Raw genomic sequence first — 15580 nt, 5'->3', positions numbered from 1 at the left:
CAAATGCCATTAGCTCAGAGATTGGTAACAAAAGGCTCTCTTTCTTCCACCCAACATAATTAAACTGTACAACTCACAGCCCTGAGCTGCCCTGGATACCCCAAGGGGCTGGATTTATTCACAGCAGACAGATACACCACAGCTCCTTAAATCCAAAGGTAAAAACCTTTGGCTTGGGAAATCCCCCAGCTGCAGATTGCTGGATGCCCAGCAGCCAAATCGGGGTTAGAATCATTGGAGCTTGCCCTGTTTTTATTCTCTTTCCTAAGGATACGCTACTGGCCATTGTCCCTGCTGGATTCCTTTAGAAAAAAGATGGCTCTGAGCCTGAAAAACAACTAAGGGCCTTCTTGGGAAGGGAGCCAAACACGCAGGCAGGAGGGGGGGCTAATGCTGGGTGGCTGTGCCTCACTGTGCCCAGCCAGGCAACCAAAAAACCCCTTAAAATCACCAAGTCCTTCCTGCTTCAGCCACCTCCTGGCTCCCTATATGAGCACCCAGGGCTGGGAAGGGGCTGTGATCCTGTGGTGAGCCTGCAAAAGCAAAGCACAAGCCCAGATCTCAGCAGGAGGGTCTGGCGACCACAGAAAAGGTTTTGACCAAAACCTCTGCAGCTGTTTGTGCATCCAAAGTCATCCTTGTCCCCTCTGGAATGGAAGGAGGTGATGGCTGCTGAAAACACAGCAATTCCCACCACCCCAGGGCAGGCTGTGACTCCCACAGAGAAGAGACTTTGTGTGCTCAGCTGGAGGGAGACTTTGTAAAGAAGTTTTGGGGCAGAGTTTGAAGACGGACTTGGTGGGTGCTCAATTCTGCAGGTGATTTGCTGAGGTGTCCTAGGAGCTCCCAAAGCTGGACCTGCAAAGGGAACTGCAGAGAATTCAGCACTGGGAGAGACCTGAGAAAGGGGCTTATGGTCAACATCAAGGCTTTAACTTGAACCACTTTCCTGGAGGAGTGGATGGGAACTCAGCAGAGACCTGTCTGGACCATGACCCAGATCAGCTGCACCATAAGGGTGAAGTCCAGGGAAAATCCTTCCTGTGGGTCCCCAGGATATACCAGCCACTGACCAGAGCTGCAGCTTGTGGAAAGAGAACAGGAACAGCTTTTGGAAGGAGAACAGCAGCTTGGAGACATGTCCCAGGTGATTTCTGAGCTGTATTTAACAGCTCCCAACAAGGAGCCCTCAAATGGCCAGTGACATCACTCACACACTGCACACCCTCATCCTCCCTCCAGAACTGGCAAACTGGGGGAGCTTCAAGACTCAGGCTGGCTCCACCAAAACACACAGATTTCTCTCTAACTTGTCCAGGAATAGGCACTGAAATAGGGATTGTGGTTAGGTTGAGGGCCCAAGGCTCAGTGCTGGGAAAAGAAAGAAATGAGAGCAGCCCCAGGCACCAAATTTCCCATTTGGTCCAAAAGCCCAGCAAAGAAAGATCAAGAGCAGGGGATGATCCATCCTCTGCCATCAGCAGAGAATGTCACAGCAACTGGATAAATGCACCACAAACAGCACCATTATCTCATCTGAACAAACACCATAACATAAAGTGGCCCTTTTTTTAAAATGCAAATATCAGGCCATGTTCTAAATGACACCTTTTGTGCTGCCACAGAGCCAGCCACACCATTTAACCACCTGAACATGATGATAAAAATGTAAAATATCAGCAGGAAAGAAGGAATGAGGACAAGAGAAGTCACACAGAAATGCCCAAGCACCATTTCAGCTCCAGCAACCAGCATTAGAGAAAAGGTCCAGACTGGGGGCACAGACAGGTGTAGGTGCCACTCTGAGAACCAGGGGCTTTCTCAGGGCTCAGTGGGCACATGGAGCTCTGCAGGTCCACAAAAACAGCAAGCCAGAATTGGAAGATGTGGCCACAGAGGAATCTGGCCTCCAGGAGAAGAAAAGAAAGCTCCAGAGCTGATCTAGAACTCACCTGTCAGCAGTTCTGTGCCTAGAAAAGCTGGTTTTGAATTGGGCCCTTGCCTAAAGACGAAGCAGGATGAATCCTCTCTGGATGTGTCTGCATTGCTGACAGAGGAAAAAGCTGGTCTGGACTAGCCCAGTCCCTCTCAGTTTGTAAACATGAATTCTCACCTCTGTGTGTGAACTATTCCCAGCAGTCCAGCCCTGCACAGGGACCTGTTCAGGCTCTGCTGGGTTTTTTCTCCCACCACATTTGGGTTCTCAGTCCTGGATCAGCTGTCAGTGAGTCCTGGGAGAGGTGATGCCCAGAGGGAGCAAAAAATGGCATTTCCCAGCTTTTACTGCCCCACAGCAGCTGCTGCTCTCAGCAAGGTCAGCAAGAGTGTTTTCACACCTTCAGAGGGAGGTTCAGCCCCACTTAGGAACTCTGAGCTGCAGAAATCACTGTTTGAACAACTACTGATATTGATTGGTGCTGACTCCTAATCTCATCCAGGAGTAGATTGAATTCCCAAATTGCACTTCCCAAAGCTAGGACACACTGGAATTTTACTCCTAAATACAACCCTCTGTACAAACTGCTTGGGAATCATCTTACTAAGGACTTTTTTTTCTGTGTAAATGGCTCAATACTTTTCTTTCAGCTGCATTAGAGTCCTTTGCTGTGCTCATGCCTATCTTCCCACCCTGCCCACACATACACACCGAGTGCCAAAACTACAGCACAGGCCCCCAAAACCAGCAAAAACAGGATTAGCAACATCCTCTGAGAGGCAAGAAAGTGTTAAACTCTGTTTCCCAGGCCCGACTGGATCAAGTTGCTAATTGCTAACAGCTGGCTGCAGGAGAATAAAATCCTGTTACAATCATTGGGAGAGCAGAGAGAAAAAAAAATTTAAAAAAAAAAAAATCTACTTGTTGAAAAAACTCACCAAGAAATGCAAAAGAGGGCACTTTTCCCCAATAAACCCAGCAGATATCATGCCTGAAAAGTCAGTTCATGGCTCCACAGAGGAGCAGCTGGCTGTGACCCAGCTCTGTCCCCAGCACAGCAAAGGCTCAGTGAGCACAGGAGGGAGCTATTCTTCACTGATGTGCATGAAGAAGGTGGGACTTGGAGCTCCTCCAGGCACTGTTCTCCCTCCAGAGATCCATTACGGAGGTCTGGCATGTTTGCAAAGCCTCTCTAGATCCCAACTGAAACAGGCATTTGTTTTAAACTGGTTCCTTTGCAGATCATTAGCCTGGAGTGGGACCTGAGAGGGTTTGCTGCAGGAATCCCGTTCCAGGTGCCCAGAGCCAAGAAACTCCACAGTCGTGGGGCAAGACACAGAGAGTATCACACACTGCAACTATCCTGAGTCAAAGCATCCTCAGAAAAGGTCCAGGAACAATCAGGAGGACTGGATGGCATCTCCCAGCATTCCTAAAGGAATTCAGTGGGGAAGAAGCAAAGCTAATAATGATAATAATCAGGGCAATATCTGATGCTTGAAGAAATAAGAGGCTGAGGAGTGTGTGATTTCAATTTTTCTGGCTCCAAAACAATGGTAGAGCAATTCTCTTTGCCTCAGAGCTGATCTGAGAGACCCCAGAAATCTTCCCCTGGAGGACACGCAGCTCCAGCTTGGACCAAACAGAATCTGGTGATGAAAACGCTTAGCAGAAAGAATTCTCATCAATTTTTAAAATGTTCTGCTTAGTTTACAATTCAAATATTGGCACAAGACTGAAAAAACAGAGCAGGGCTGCTCTGACCAGAGAACACGGCCATCCATTCCAGCAGAACTGCTGAGAGTGAAGGATGGACCAAGGTGACACCTGGACAAACCAAGTGACAACAGTGACATCAAAAATCATTGTGTCAGAGGAACAGGGGGAGCTGGGCAGGGCCAGCAAGATCCTGCCATGAGGTGCAAGGCTTAAAATGAGATTTGGGATTTAGGCACCAACAGAGATGGTCAGAAAGAGGAAAAACCCACTGCAATGTCAGGAACACAGTGGGGGACATTGGGCAGAAATAGTGACACCACTAAGTGATGTCCAGAGCAGCAACAAGGCAGGACAGATAAAAGCAAAAAGATTTTGAGTTAATCAAGATACATGTGAGAAGTAAGTCACAGGAATAGGGAAAGTGAGACAGGAACAGGCTCCAGCATCACCTTTGAGGTGGCATTAGGAGACCTGTCACAAGAGATACTAATGTGGGACTAAAAGGACAATATCCAGGAGTGGCACAGGGACAACAGAGCTGAGTCTGAGGCAGAAGAATGGGAACATCAAGGCCTGGGTGTAATTCTTGAGAGGTGGGGGGCAGGTCTGCCCTGAGGAAATCTTGTTTTCCATGTTGTGGCCAAACATCTCAATGGGATTATGAAGAAAGTGACACCTCACTCCTGTTAGATTTTAGGAGAAAACCTAAAGTATTACAGTCACCCACATTACAGCATTTAACACTGAGAAGCTTCACCCCATGGCTCAGACAGGAGTCAGTGTCTCACCTACAGCCCAGGGAGATGCTGGTGTTTCTGCACAAGACCAATAAATCCTCCAGACTTTTCCCAGTCCTGCAGGAGTGGGGTGTCCTCAGTTTGTGAAACTGCCCAGAATAGTTCTGTCACAAAACCAGACTGGAGGATAAATGAATAGGCATTAAATGTAATTTAATCCATCCAAGTAACAAGGCCAGAATTAGAAACCATTAAAAGACAAAGCCAAAGATAAGGAAATACAAGTTCACTGCACCACAATGGTGGGTTTTAGCTCAGCTAAACCAAGACCAAATTTTCCCCACTAACCCAGGGCCATGGGAACTCTGCTCATCTCAACCAAGGAACCTGGAAACACTTTCCACCCCCCAGCCAGACCTGCCAGGGCCCTGCTCAGGACACGGCCATTCCCCCAGCAGCAGGGGCAGGGCAGCCTCCAGCACAGCCTCCAAAATCCACATTCCCTCAGCTGCAGAGACTCCAGTTCCCAATTCCCAACTCCAGGCTCCAGTGCCACTGTTTCTGCAGGACAGAAAAACAAGATTGTGCACAAAGCAGCAGTTCCAAGTACCTCCCTTCTCCCTGCTCAAGCAGCAGTGTCCCTTAATGTCCCTTTCCAGAGCTTCCCACCCACCCTGACAGGCCCAAAGAGCACTCAGCACAATGACATTTTCACTGTTCCTAAACATCCCTCTCCACCTTTTTCTCCTTTTTTGTTTTTTTTTTAAACAATCCTTAAAATATATCAACTAAAAGTCAGCAATACTTCTCTCAAGACCTACAATCTTCCTCTGCAGAGTCTCACACAGCAACCATTCCCCAGGACATGTTAAGCACAGAGATGACAGATGGGGTATTAAGAGCCCTCCATCTAAACCACCTTCCTCCCCCTCCCCTGTTCTCAGGGGGCTCCACCACAACCTTTTACTTAACTCTGCTCAAGCTTGCACTCAGAAGGAGATCAGGTTGCTGAGTCTCAGAATTATTTGGGCTGGAGGAGATCCCCAGGAGAGCATCTAATCCCATCTCCTGCTCCAAAAGCAGGGTTAGCACCAATTTCAGAGCAGGGCTTTGTCCAGCTGTGCCTTAAAAGCCCCCCAAGGATGGAGGTTCCCCCCACAACCTCTCCCATTGCTCAGCTGTCTGAAAAAGGACAACTTTATCCCTCTATCACAAGGCAGAAAACTCCTGTTATCTCATCTGACAATCACTATGCACCTCCTTGATAATCTGCTTTGAGTATTCCAGAGCCTCCTCTGGTCCCAACTAAACCACCCTGACTCCACCAGCCTGCTCAGGAGGATTAATTTACTCAACACTCAGTATTAATTGACTTAAATATTTTCTCCCAAGTTTATCCCCAGTGAGACAGCTCTGGTCAGATTTTGCCATGACTCCCCACTGGCCTGTTCACAGGGAATCCAGGGAATAACTGAGTTTGTCCCATGGTGATGTCAGAGCACAGCTCCTCAACCCTCTGCTTGCAGAGAACAGGGATCACATTCCCACTGGGAACTATTTTTGAGGGGTATCAGGTGGCACTTTCTAAATCAGCTTCTTCAACATAGTGCTGAGCAGGGACAGAGAGACTGGGACTGTCACCCTGGCACAGGGCAGGGACTGGGACAAGGCTCAGAGCCACCAAAACTGCTCAGGTGTGTTTTCCTCAGCTCAGAGCCACCACAACTGCTCAGGTGTGTTGTGTTCTCCAGCTCAGAGCCCCCCACAACTGCTCAGGTGTGTTTTCCTCAGCTCAGAGCCCCCCACAACTGCTCAGGTGGGTGTTCCCAAATCAGAGCCCCCCACAACTGCTCAGGTGTGTTTTCCTCAGCTCAGAGCCCCCAGAAATGCTCAGGGGGATGTTTGCCTGCCCAGAGCCCCCCACAACTGCTCAGGTGGGTATTTTCCAGCCCAGAGCCCCCCACAACTGCCCAGGTGGGTATTTTCCAGCTCAGAGCCCCCCACAACTGCTCAGGTGTGTTTTCCTCAGCTCAGAGCCCCCAGAAATGCTCAGGGGGATGTTTGCCTGCCCAGAGCCCTCCACAACTTCTCAGGTGGGTATTTTCCAACTCAGAGCCCCCCACAACTGCTCAGGTGGGTTTTTACCAGCTCAGAGCCCCCCACAACTGCTCAGGTGTGTGTTTGCCAGTTCAGAGCCCACCACAACTGCCCAGGTGGGTGTTCCTCAGTTCAGAGCAGGGTTGCATCCTTCAAAATCCAGATATACAAGATGTCAGTGCAGCTACTTTTGCAATCAGTGCTGGAATCTCATTAAATCCACATTTTCTGGGGGTTTTTTTTGGGTTTTTTAATGTGACAGAGGTTGGTCTCCACTGCCCACTGGTTACCTGTTCCCTTCTCCATTTTAAAACACTGCTACAACATTTATGTTCTAACATTTATTCATGTTGGTTTGGTTTTTTTGTGGGTTTTTTTTTTTTTTTTTCTTTAACATTTCTTTGTGTTTGCCCAAATTTCTTGAACTCCTCTGGTCTTCCCCAGCTTTATTCCAAATTGGCAGCCAAGGGTTCAGAAAGCTGCTTCGCCAATTTGTGTTTAAAACAAACAGATTCCAGCCTTGCTAAAGTTTTCAAAAGGCTTTGAAATGTTATCTGGGGGTTTAACACCCTCCCTTGGTTACCAGTGCAACAGGAGGTAATTCTGAGAGAATATCATCCAGCTTCTCCACAAAAATGGGAAAGAAATGTTTTATTTCTCTACATTGCTATCAGCAATCAGTTGAGTTTAATCTTTCCCAACAACACAAGCACCGCTGATTAAATTTATTTTGTTTTACAGATATTAAAATGTTTTTTTCATTGCCCCACGATATATTTGCTGTGCTTTTTTCAGTTATCTTTAGCTTCCCTTATCAACTGCCTACCTTCAAAAACACCGACTTTACAGTAACAGCTCCTTATCTACAACCTTTGTTTTGCAAATTGCTCATGGTTGAGCCTGTTTAAAAGTTAAAACATTATTATTGGGACAAGCTTTTTGCAAAAAGCAGAAGAAAAGCAAACTTGTGCACAGAGCTGCACAGAGTACCTGAACTGCTGATTTTTGCAAGGGTGGAAACCAAACTCCAAGAGACAGTTCAGGGAAAATCAAACCAGAAAAAAAGGATTTTTGGAATGTCTATTAACTGAGCTGCCCATCTAAGTCTTCCTCAAACTACCCACAAATGTTGGTATTATCAAAAGCTGTAGTTTATGAGTTAAAAGCTGTATTTTATGAGTTTTGCAAGTTCTTTGCATATTTGTAAAAATAAAACCCAAGAGCACCTGTAGCTGGCAAAGAGCCCCTGCCCTTTGCTTGAGGAGCATTATGGGCTCTGCTCCAGCAGGACTAAAATAAATTAATAAAAATGCAGAGTTGTGCCCTACAGCCACAGGAAGACACCAGACTAGGAAGACTACAACCTTGGTTTTGCAAATTGCTCATGGTTGAGCCTGTTTAAAAGCTAAAACATTATTAATGGGACAAGCTTTTTGCAAAAACCAGAAGAAAAGCAAATTTTTGCATAGAGCTGCACAGAGTACCTGGACTGCTGATTTTTGCAAGGGTGAAAGTCAAACTCCAAGAGACACTTCAGTGAAAAATCAAACCAGAAAAAAAGGATTTTTGGAATGTTTATTAACTGAGCTGCCCATCTAATTCTTCCTCAAACTACCCACAAATGTTGGTATTATCAAAAGCTGTAGTTTATGAGTTAAAAGCTGTATTTTATGAGTTCTGCAAGTTCTTTTCATATTTGTAAAAATAAAACCCAAGAGCACCTGTAGCTGGCAAAGAGCCCCTGCCCTTTGCTTGAGGAGCACTATGGGACAAAAAAAAAATGTTAATAAAAATGCAGAGTTGTGCCCTACAGCCACAGGAAGACACCAGACTCAAAGAATCTTTTCCAATATCAGAAAGAAGCATAACTTTATCATCCTTCATTGCATTCCAAGGATCGCAATAACCCCAAAACACCCAAAATTCAGGGGGTGGGAAGTGCTCCAGCCCTCCCCAAGACCCCAGAGGGGACAGCACAGGCTGTGACCTCAGTGGGTACCATTTCTCCAAAACCTGAGCAGAACCTCCAGCCAAGCCTGGGTACACACAGCTGCTGCATTTGGCTCCAGCAAACTTTGTTTATGACCCAAAAAGTGGTTTAAAAAAAGTTTAATTTATGAAGTGCCTGGCAGGGATGTGAGCAACACTCACACATCACCTGGAAAACAGCACCAAGCCTGGAGAACCCACTGAGGATTTCCAGGCAGGTCCAATCTGGGTTTATTATTTACTAGTGCAGCTCTGCAAGATAAAATATAAAATTCAACTTCCCATGTGCAGAGATGAAGTTGTCATTAATTAAAAATTCCAGTAAAATACCTACAGTGACTAGAGGCAGCTCCGAGAGGATCTTTGCTTACCACAATGTATTTCAAGCAAATGTTCTGCTTATAAACAAAGGCAAAGCCAAGAACACAGGGAAAAAAAAAAAAAAAGCTCAAGCAGTGTTTCACAGCTTGGGCAAGGCAAGATGATCAATTCTGATTAAATTTTCTTGAGGCAACAGAAAACAGAAGCTCACAGAGATGTAATAAGATTTAGCAATTACATATGAGGCAGGTAGCAGTAGGAAAATCATGGTATTTTTAGAGAAAAAGGAGAGATGAGAAGGGGGAAAAAGAAACATGTAAAACAATGATGCCTAAACCCAAAAAAAAAAAAAAAAAGGACCCCATTTACCTCTTTTCCACATTGAAAAGGAACTGAAATTAAAGAACAACAAATTAAAACTGAGGAAATGAAATTCCACAGCACAACCATGTGCATTGAGCCTCTGGGACATATTGCCACAGAGCAATGTGGGAGTAATTCAATAAAATATTGGAAGTGGATCTCCATAATAAGAACATCTGCGATTCCATTAACGGAGTGAACCAGAGCACAACTGGAGATAAATTTTTCATGAGCAAAGCAGTAATTAATGTGAGCAGAGTTTGCTCCTGCAGGTTATTCCACAGCTGGCTGCACTCAGGCTCTGAGGTTTTCCTGTGCCTGTGATAAGATGGGTGCCTGAGTAGGTGGGCTGTGAGCCCAGCCAGTTTGGCAGGCTCTGCCCTCCATGGATAGAGATCACATTTCAGTTTTCAGCAGCTTATTGTGCAGCTTCTCCAAAAGAGAAACAACACTGCCCGCCTTTTTTTTCTTTTTTTTTTTTCCTTTTTTTTTTTTTTTTTTTTTCAAGAGATTATCCTCTCCGTGACACAAAAAGAGCAGATGAAATTTCAGCCAAAGCTATTAAAGAAATACCTGTGGAACAGTGAGCCACGCTGGAACACTCTTGGTGGTGGCAAACACAGCTATTTTAGAAAGTTCTCAGCACCTGAAAAAATTGGGTTTGCTGAGGAAATAAATGAGATTTTTATCTGGAGGAGCTGCTACCATGATTAACCCTAACAATAAGGATCCTGAGGAGCACCTTCCTGCATATTCCTACTCCCATGTTTCAGGGTAAATGAGAGTTTGAGAAAGTTTAAAGTGACCAAAATTGCAGTGGGTGCTTTAGGAGGGGACAGGGTGTGCCTGTCCTGGGGAGAAGAGGTGAAGTGTCCATGTGGGGCAGGAGCTGCTGGGGCCCAGGGACAGGAGCACATCCCTCACTTCCCCACTGTCCACAGGAACCGGCTGCCAGCTCAGCTCCAGTTTGGGCACATCTGGCCCCAGCCTGAGCCCTGGCACATCTCAGCAGCACCTCTGAGCTCAAACACTGCACAGGCTCCCCCAGAGCCCCCAAAACCCCAAAACTCCTGCCCTGAACCCCCAAACCCACTCCTGGCCAGAACTCCCCAAACCCACTCCTGCCCAGAATCCCCCTCAAAACCCATTCCTGCCCTGAACCCCCCCAAACCACTCCTGCCCTGAGCCCCCCAAAAACCACTCCTGTCCTGAGCCCCCTCAAACCCACTCCTGCCCTGAACCTCCCAAACCCACTCCTGTCCTAAACCCCCCCCAAAACCCGCTCCTGGCCAGAATCCCCCCCCAAAAACCACTCCTGCCCTGAATCCCCCAATCAGCACCACATTTGTACCCACTGAACACCCTGCACAGCCCAGAGGTGCCCAGGCACACACCCCTAAGGGAATATCCACAAATTTTGGAATCCTCCCAGAGCTGTAGAAGGAAAATGGGGTGCAAAAAGCCACCCTGTCCCCACCAACCCAGGCAGAAAAACCTTCACCCCCCAGCACTGCCACCTCCACAAACCCCAGCAAAGCTTCAAAGGCTCCATTTAATGACACAAACAGGAGGGGAGAGAGTTGAAAACCAAGCTGAGAGCCAGGTAAAGCTGGAAGGACCCTTACCTGCCTCTGCCAGGGCTTGCTGAGCACAGGGGGAACAACTTCTGTGTGTCTTTGGAGCTGCACAGGTTGAGCCAGGCTGGGAGTTTCGACATTCCTTGCGACTTTTCCACCAGCGCACACATGATATGTTCAAACTTGAGTAACTCCTCCCTCTGTGCACACACACAGACAGGCCCAGGAGATGGCCCTGCCTCTATCACTGCAGTTCCTATAGCAACTCCTGAGCCAGCAGATGGAAACAGAGCTGTTTTCTAGGCAAATCTGCCTCCTTGGATTCCTCTGCTCTTCCCTGCTGTTGGCCCCTCCTTGCTCCAGTGCTCTGCCCCTGGGGGCTGCTCTGCTGGCACCTGGCCCAGGCTTTGCCTGGAGGGAGGCCAAGCTTTGAATTCATTTAGTGAAAACCACAACATAAAGCAGCTCTCCTGCTCAGGAAGCAGGGCCTGTGTAGTCCCAGGGGTAAGGCCAGGCACTGCAGAGCCAGCCTGCACCTTTCTGCTTTAACACAGAACATCCTCAGCCTCACCTCCAGCCTGCCCCATCCGTGAGGAAAGGTAAAAATAACAACAGGACTAGTCATTTATTAGCAACAGAATTGTTCTAACCCCGGGCCCTTCTCAGACTTTTGGGATTTCTGCTTCCAAAGTCTTTCCTGGAAGAGGGAGAGCCCAGCTGTGACACCAGGGCTCTGTCCCCAGGTCAGGGCCCCACAGGAGGGGAGGTCACCAATGCAGGTGACTGAGAGCAGTGCCTTTTCTCTAAAAATACAGAGAATTGAGAGAAAATAAAGAACTCAAACCAGGCTGTGGCATTCCAGGGGAGATAATTCCCAAGGGTGACAATGGGAATGTCATGAGCAGGTGACAGGACACACTGAGCTGGTCACAGAGCCAGCAGGTTGTGACACTGTGAGACCACCCAAACACACTTCACAGGGGCTACAAAACTGCTTTTGGGGCTGCAAAACCCTTCCACCCCCAGCACCCATGGGGGCTCTGCTGGAGGGCACAGCAGGATGGGGCCACACTGAGGTGGATGAGAAGGGCATTGGGGCTTGAGAGGAACCTCTGAGGGACCATGGCAGCACAGGGAGAGACCAGAGAGCAGCAGGAATGTGCTGAACCTGCCTGCTGGGAAATGCAGGTGCCAGCCTGCCCCCTGCCAGGGAGCTGCTCCACAAGGGAAGGGCTGCAATGTCTCACTCACACACCTGGCAGGGCCAGGACTCCTCCCAGGGCTGGGCTGGGAAGTGATACCAGTGTTGTGGGAAGACAGCAGAGGTGGGAAGTGATACCAGTGTTGTACAGGATTCACAGGGAGGGTGAAGAAAGCACAGCATCCATTCAGCCCATCCTGCAGAACCCCACAGGCTGCACCAGCCTCTAGCAGGAATCCCAGCAAAGCCTCAACAGAAGCAGCAGGGATTTGGGGTACCCAAAGGGGAAAAGGAGGCAGACATGATGCACACTGTGCCCACACCTGGCAGGGGTACGACACCTCCCAGGGCCAGCAGAGCAGGACTGGGACAGCAGGGCTGAGGTGGGAAGTGATACCAGTGTTGTACAGGACTCACAGAGAGGGTGAGGAAAGCACAGCATCAATTCAGCCCATCCTGCAGAACCCCACACGCAGCACCAGCCTCCAGCAGGAACCCCAGCAAAGCCTCAACCGAAGCAGCAGGGATTTGGGGTACCCCAAAGGAGAAAAGGATACAGACATGATGCACACTGTCTGTGCCCATACCTGGCAGGGGCAGGACTCCTCCCAGGGCCAGCAGAGCAGGGCTGGGACAGCAAGGCTGGGGTGGGAAGTGATACCAGTGTTGTACAGGACTCACAGGGACTCCACAGCAGGAGGGTGAAGAAGGCACAGCATCAATTCAGCCCATCCTGCAGAACCCCACAGACAGCACCAGCCTCCAGCAGGAACCCCAGCAAAGCCTCAACAGAAGCAGCAGGGATCTGGGGTACCCCAAAGGAGAAAATGAAGCAGACATGATGCACACTGTGCCCATACTCAGTCCCAACTGGAAAATACAGCTGTGAGCTGCAAGATGCAATAAGATGTCACCTTGCTCCCATTTTCCTCCCTGCCACACAATCCACCTCTGGTCTGAGAGCAGAAAACTATTTTTTTTTCTCCCCCCAAGGTAATTTTTCCATGCACCAGTGAGTTTTTCAGCACAGAGGGATGGGATAGTCCCCAAGGCTCATAGATGGCTGGGACAGCACCAGGATGGATGTGGGAAGATATCAGATCCCTTTCTGCCTGCCCCAAAAGGGTGTTACTCATGCTGATAATGCCCTCCCAAGGCACTCTCCTCCCAAAACAAGGGAGGAGAGACCTGACCTGAGAACATAATGGTACATGGGAACCAAACTGGGGTGAACTGGCACCAAACAATTCCCTTTGCAAGACACAGGGCAGATTGTGGCCAGAAACACTGGACATTCAGGAATGGCACCAATAAAAGCACCAAAGCAGACACATCTCACACAAACAACATCAAGGGTCCAGAAAATCTCCCAATTTCCCTGTGGTGTTGGGAAGAGCAGTGGCTCAGCTCACAAACAGATCTGAGGAGCTCCTTTCCTTTCCCTGGGGAAGGACATTGCTGTGGAGGCACAAAACACTGCTGGAAAACTGCTGACCTTGCAGTCAGACTCACTGGAGCAGCTCAGCACAGAAAAAAAAGGCTCTCTCTGCTGGATGCCCTCTGAGATGTAACTTGATCCCACAGTGCACATCCACTAATCAATCGAGGGATGAAGCAAAGCAGAAAACAGTCTTTTTTTTTTTCTTTTTTTTTTTTTTTTTAACTGGAATGAGCCCAAATATGCACAACAACAGATCCCACTCTGGAGCTATTGCAAACTCAAGTGCTTTGGGAAGAGTTTTTTTGCATCTCACATCTCAGAGGGAGCATATTTCTGCAATAGCATCACTGCTCCTCCAATTGGCTGTTTGAGAGACTTCCTAATGACCTCATAGCAGCACATGTGAGCACTAAGTCATCTTCTCAAAGGACCAGGAATAACATCAACAGGCTCTGTTTTGGTTGTGGCACAGGGACAGCTTTGCTCAGCACCAGCAGGTTCCTAAGGAAGGAGAAGAAAGGAGCAGGACCCAGCTCAAAGTCAGAACTGGCACTCACAGTCACACTGTTTTCTCCAACAGATTCTTGTTTGGCCTTGGAAAAAATCCATCCAATTAACAGCAGAGGACTCATTAGCACACACACTAAATTCCACGTACAAATTTAGACACAAAAAGCTTGTTTACCCCAATGCAGGCCAAATTCGTTGGGTTTAAGGCATCCATAGGGTGATGTGAATCCCAGAAGTATTCCAAAGGCATTCCAAGAGATAAGAGGTGAACTCACAAAACACAAAATAATGACTTGAAAAGGTTTCCAAATATTTTTTTTCTCCCAGTGCTTAAAAATAACCCACAATGCTGAGCAGCAAAGCAGGAATTAGGAATTTATGGGTGAGGAACTGGTGAGCTGATCACATTGGGATGGAGAAGTTGCCTTTTGCTGACCCCAAGCCACCCCCAGACAGGTGGCACTGGGAGAAATAAATGAGTGAGAAATATGTTAACACTGGGGTGAAGGCAGCTACACAAACAGTTCAAAGACAGACTGATGGAGGAGATCCCTCCTCTGTGCTCCTGCAGAGGAAAAGTGACAAAATCCCACTGTGGAGACATGAGGAGACCTGCACCAGCTTCCAACAGTGATATAGGAACACACATCCAAGCAAGAATAAGGAACATCATGAGACAGCACCCAAGAGCTTGTTCTGCCAGGTCTCTGCTGCAGCAGCAGGACAACAGGTCAATAAAACATCCTGTCCCTCCCCAGGGGCTCTGCTCCATGGGCCTTGCACCACACACCTCCCACCCAGCCCAGGTGTGGCAGGACCCTCACCTGGAGGGCTCCAGCAGGAGCTGATGGTCCTGTGAGCACCAACATCTCCTGTCCCACAGCACCAGGACATCACCTAAGTGACCCTGGGCCAAACACAGACACAGCTGAGGAACACAGGACAGCCCCACTGGGGAGGCTGCACCTGCACAATGTTAAAGCTTTTTATTCTTTGGTGGTGAAAGCCAACTCCTGCCTTCACCTTTGCAGGGAGTTTTGATGGAAGGCAGAAGCTGCTGTAAAAGTGCTCTGTTTACACCTTGCCCAGCCCTTACCCAGTGTGAGTGTGTTCACTCCCACTGCCCCATGAAACATCTGCTCAGCCCAGCTCTGCTGGAATCATCCTCCCCCTGCAAACAAATCCACTCCCAGCCATAAACCTGGGGGGAGAGAGGGAAGTGGGACAGAGTTTGGCACGACAAGGAAGGCGAGTTTGAGATGTGACATCTGCCAAGAAATGCTGACAAACCATCTCCACACACCAGGTGCTGACTAGAGCTGCTCTGCAGGGCAACAGGAGGCTCAGGGCTGACAAGACAGAGCTTGTGGTGACATTACAGACATTACCTGATGTGGGACACACCCTCCCCAAGGAAGCACTTCCACCACATTCCCCCCACTCTGTGCCAAGGAAGCTTTTCCTGCTCTGAAAGGAGATGATCAGAGTCCTCAAGAGGGCAAGAAGCAGAGCAGAACTTCTTTGCCTCTCAGTCACTTCTCAAATGACCAGGACAACCTCAGTCCCAGCCATGGGACAGATGAATATCATGTCCCCAGCTGGTGCAGCTGTGCCAAGCCCCTGCTCCAGGGCACAGGGAGCTCCTCAGCAAAGTCCTGTCCTGCTGGGACATGGCAACAGAGCCCTCAG

At 48.4% G+C, this 15580-nt stretch overlaps 1 protein-coding gene across 5 annotated transcripts in view; it reads right to left on the bottom strand.

Annotated features, from left to right (window-relative positions):
• LOC310917432 (discoidin domain-containing receptor 2-like) overlaps positions 1 to 15580 on the bottom strand; it is a 60440-nt gene that overhangs the window by 29616 nt on the left and 15244 nt on the right. Inside the window, exons 1-4 of one of the 5 annotated variants that reach the window (XM_083875648.1) lie at positions 10788 to 11074; positions 9169 to 9191; positions 4810 to 4953; positions 4444 to 4572 (exon numbers count right to left, since the gene is read on the bottom strand). The exons of 1 other annotated variant lie outside the window; for it this stretch is intronic. The gene's annotated coding sequence lies outside the window, so the exon portion shown is untranslated. Of the gene's footprint in view, positions 1 to 4443; positions 4573 to 4809; positions 4954 to 9168; positions 9192 to 10787; positions 11075 to 15580 lie in introns of those variants that run through there. 3 more of the 5 variants (XM_083875647.1, XM_083875649.1, XM_083875646.1) reach the window with 3 other exon arrangements.

The sequence above is a fragment of the Zosterops lateralis genome (assembly GCF_965231275.1).
Source record: "Zosterops lateralis genome assembly, chromosome: 20".
NCBI classification, from domain to species: Eukaryota; Metazoa; Chordata; class Aves; order Passeriformes; family Zosteropidae; genus Zosterops; species Zosterops lateralis.
Note: the sequence above shows the minus strand (reverse complement) of the source record. Positions and strands in the feature narration are given on the sequence as shown.